Consider the following 5137-nt stretch of genomic DNA (forward strand, 5'->3'; position numbering starts at 1 on the left):
ATGCTTTTGAGTAATTTTCTGACTTATATCTTTGCCTTTTTGCTTGGGTAGTTTGGTAAATGCCCAAAGGGGGGGAAAAATCACAAGTTTTTCTGTGACTTTTCTATGCTTCAGTTTTTATGAAATGTTTGTCTCTGAAATCTTGGCTGATATTGTAGCTCTGAACTTGGTTTTGTTTTGCTTTCCTCAATTCTTAGGAAATTTTATTAATTCTACTGGCTTTTAGTCTTTTAGTAACTGTTCTGTGCCTACTGTTATTGTTGTTGTTGTTGTTTTTATAGGCCATCATGTTACAGTGTTCATAGTAACCCTATGTACAATATCTCTGAACCTTACTCTATCCTGAGCCAGACTCACTGACTCCAACACACCTAATTCTGTTCCCCAGTTACTGTGCCAGTCCATCTCATCCAGGGTCTTCCTTATCTGCGCTGTCCCTCAACCCTTCCAGACATGATGTCCTTCTTCAAGGACTGGTCCCTCCTGGCCACATGCCCATAAAACGTGTGATGGAGCTTCAAAATCCCTGCTTCTAAGGTAAAACTTGGTTTCACCCTCTGTCCATAGTACTGTTCATAGTACTTAGGCTGTTCAGTACTCTTCTAGCAATACAACTCACATGCATCAATTCTTCTTTTGTCATCCTTAGTCATTGCTCTGTGCCTAATTCGCTAAAATCTTGCCTTCATATACATATGACAAAATCACCAGAAAAGAACTGCTTACAGAATATCTACCTCCCTGTCTTTTGGTATCAAAAATGTTAACAATTTTACAAACTAGCATTTCTTTAGCATCTTCTCTTTATGCCTTATTCTTATATACAGAATGATTTCTTATAGATCAAGTTATTAATTGCTAAAAGCAGAAAAATCATCTAATTAAGTTATTTGATATTTAAAGATAATTCCTGAAAGTATAAATATCTGAAGAATGTTTGGGAAGAAGACTAAGAAGTCAAGGGAAAAAAAAACTTTGTATAGTTCCTTTCTTCTAGAGAGTTCCTCTTTTATAGAAACAAACATTACATGAAAGAAGATAATTATCAATAATTATGGGATATAGGTTTATGATTTTGTATAAGAATAGCGAGAAAGAATAAAAAAATGAACAGAGTATTATAGATAAAAAAGGAAAAGAAATATTATAAAATCAAACATTTTTGAGATGTAATATTCAAACTTAACACTTTTTTAACAGAGAGGTAAACTGTTCATATTTTACTCACCATTCTTTCTTCCATTTAGTTGTGTACAAGTGGGTTAAACATTCAAAAATAATCATTTCACTATAAACCCATATTGTTACTATGCAGTAGTCTGATACCTACCACTCCAATGGGTTGTCAGAGGCTGTAAATCACATCGGAGGAGATTGTTACTCTTACTCCATTGGAGCCACAGGTGGATTCTGTCATAAGAGTTCCACTTTTGATTTGCATTTCAAATCCCTATTGACCATACCACCACAACGAGAGCTATTTCACAATGTATTTTTGTTGTTATGTGCCATCGACTCACCTGCATAACATAGCAAGCCTATGTACAATAGCTTTGAATCCTACCCTATCCTCAGTCAGTCTCACTGACTCTGGCACACCTACTCTCCTTACCCCAGGTTTTGTGTCAATCCATTTCATTCAGTCATCTTCTCCTTGCTTTGCCTTAACCCTTCCAAACATGATGTCCTTCTCCAAGGACTGGTCCTTCCTGCCCATGTGCCAAAGTGTGTGACAGAACTTCAAAATCCTAGCCTCCAAGAAGAAATTTCGTTTCATCCTCTACAGTAGAGGTCTATTTTTTTTTTTTTTTCTCTTGGCAGTCCTAGTATGTTCAATACTCTTCTTAAGCACCACAGCTCAAACGCATTGATTCTTTTTCTCTCATCTTTCATCACTGTTCAGCTCTCTAAAGCATAGCAAGTAACTGGGAAAAACATGTCATGGACCAGGTGTGCCTTAGTCTCTAGAATGACATTGTTGCTCTTTCTTTAACACTTTGAAGAGGTCTCTGACAACAAACCTGCCCAATGCAGTACGTCTTTTTTGTTTCCAGACTGCTGGTGCCAAGAATGTTGCTTGTGGATCTGAGGAAGCCTTAAGGCCTTCTCCATCTATCATGGTGCTGCCAATTGACTAAGTGGTAATAATAATTGTTTTCTTGATGTTGCGTTTCAATATATATTGACTACCTATCAACAAATGAATGGCTAGAAAAGCTTCACACAATGAAATACTACGCTGCATTGAAAAGCAAGAAACTCATGGAATATTATTCAAAATTAAAATGGATGACATTATGCTGAGTGAAATATCTGTCACAAAAGGACAAATGTTGCATAATGCCACTATTGTAAAACAAGATTGACATAGGGATTGGGGAGGGTGGGGGGTGGAGACTGGGAAAGATGATCTGTTATACACACAGAATGAGAAAGTATGGAGACAGGGTGCATCCTCATGGTCTCCTTTTCTGATTTTGAGCCATTCATTGTTTCTTTGCTCTGTTCTCAAGGCTGCTTCCTGGTCCAAGTAAAGGTTTTACATGAGCACAAACAAATGTTCTGAGAGTCCCATTTTTCTCAAGGTTAGCCACAACTTGTGTTCTACACAGTCAAATGCCTTTGCATAGACAATGAAACACAGATTGGCATTCTTTTTTTTTTCTGAAAGAGCAGCTTTTAAATGTAATAAATGACCTAGTTAGATTGGCATTCTTATGATACTCTTTCCTTTCTACCAAGATCTATCTTACATTGGCAATAATATCTCTAGTGCCACAGCCTCTTCTATACCCAACTTGTATTTCTGGTATTTCTCTGTCAATGTTCTGTTCCAGTCATTTTTGGATAATCCTCAGCAGGATTTTGCTTTCATGTGATATTAGTGATACTGTTCAATAATTTCCACACTCTGTCGGGTCATTTTTCTTTGGAATGGGAAAAAAATATGGGTCTCTTCCAATCAATTGGCCAGATCATTGTCCTCCAGATTTCTTGGCACAACTTGATAAGTATGTCTAGGACAGCGTTTGTTTGGTGAAACATAACAATTGATATTTCATTAATTTCTGGAGCCTTTTCTTCAGAGGAAATTCAGAGAAATTTTTTTTTGCCAGTATCTTTAAAGCAGCTTTAACTTCCTCTTTTATTACGATTGTCTCTTGATCATATGTTTAATGAAATTTTTCTGTGTTAGCCAATTCTTTTTGGTACAGTGACTCTGTGTATTCCTTCCATCTTCTTCCATGCTTCCTGGATCATTTAATATTCTGCCCATAGTATCCTTCCATATTTCAACTCAAGGTTTGAATTTTTTCTTTAGTTTCTCAGCTTAATAAATGCTGAGTTCGACCCCTTTGATTTTCTGACTCCAGCTCCTTGCCCATATTACTATAAGACTTTGCTTTCTCTTCCCAAGCTGCCCTTTGAACTCTTCTGTTTAACACCTTAATTTCCCACTTTCTTACCCTTGTTTTGTATTCTTGGTGCTCTAGTGAAATATTCAGACTCTGTTCTGACACCTATCTTGGTCTTTTTTTCCACCTCTTTTTTTATAATGACCTTTTGCTGTCTTCATGGACGATATTGTTGATATCCTACCGAAGCTCTTCTGGTCTTTATTCACTAGTGTTCAAGGCCTCAAATCTCTTCCTAGGATGTTTTTTTAAATTCAGGTGGGATATACTCAGGATCACATATTGGTTCCTGTGAATTTTATTTAACCTTCTTTAGCTTTAGTTTGAACTAAATGTAAGTAGTTGATTAGTGAGTAGTTCCACAGTCTACACTTGGCCTAGTTTTCACGGTGATATTGAGCTTTTCCAATAATTTTTTTTCCACGGATGTAATCAATCTGATTTTCATAATATTAGGTAAAATCTATGTGTACAGTCACTATATATATTACTTACAAAAGATAATTGCAATTAATAAATCTTTGATTATACAAAATTATATAATTGTATCTCTAGCCTCATTTCTGTCATCAAGACCTTGTTTTCAGATTACTAATTCTTCTTCTGTGTTCCCAACTTTTGCATTGCAATCATGCATTATTATTAATGAATCTTGGCTATATGTTTGATCAATTTCTGACTGCAAAAGTTAGTAGAAATACTCTATTCCCTTCTCTTTAGTCTCTAGTTGTTGGTGTACATATTTAAATGATGATCATAGTGTTCACAAGACTTCCATGTATACATATAGATATGATCCTACAACTCACAACATTGAAGATGAATCTAAAAATTACTTTTTGACTATGAAAGCAACCCTGGTTTTCCTCACCTTTTTATCTCCAGCACAGTAGTTAAGATAGTTGTCTGGAAGTATTGGTCATCCACTTCCAAAAGAAAAGGCCTCTGAAAAACCTGTGTACTTTATAGCACACTGAGAGTAGATTAGCAGATGTGGCACTTAAGGCTGAGCCCACGAACTTGGAAAGACAAAAGAGGAGAAACAGTTGTATATGGACTCTAATTATCGGAACATGACATGTAAGAAGCATGAATGTAGGAAAATTGGACATTATTAAGAAATTAATGTAATGTATAAATATTGATATACAAGGTATTAGTGAAACTGAATCGTAGTTTGACATTTTTAATCAAATAATCATATAATTTTATTATATAAATAAAAGAGGACTATATGGAAAATAAAGTAAGAGGCAGCTTATAATTTATCAGGATGTCAAGACAATTAAAAATCAACTATAGGACAGTGCAGGAGAGGAAGGAGGAAGACCCTCGATAAGATGGATTGACTCAGTGACTGGGTTAATGGTAGGTGTTTCAGAGACAGTGAGCTTGGCACTGGATAGGGCAGGGTTTAGGGCTGTTGTACACAGGGTCGCTATGAGTCTCAGGCGACTCACTAGCACAGAACAACAACAACAGTATCAATTCACAAATTTTTATAAAGTTTTAAGTTGGGATAACATCCTATTCTAGGCCAAAAGGTACTCCTCTTGTGATGGAGAAGCAAATTAACATTTTAATTAACGTTTAACATGAATATTTTAAGAGTAAAGAGCTCTAGTGGTCTAGTGTGTCACATTTTTTCTGTTGCTAATTGAAAGTTTCTTTTTTTGTTGTTGTTGATAACTGAAAGTGGGTGTGGTATCTACTTCCTAAAT

The sequence above is a fragment of the Elephantulus edwardii genome, unplaced genomic scaffold (assembly GCF_000299155.1).
Source record: "Elephantulus edwardii isolate Elephantulus edwardi_28Jun2011 unplaced genomic scaffold, EleEdw1.0 scaffold00012, whole genome shotgun sequence".
Lineage (NCBI taxonomy): Eukaryota > Metazoa > Chordata > Mammalia > Macroscelidea > Macroscelididae > Elephantulus > Elephantulus edwardii.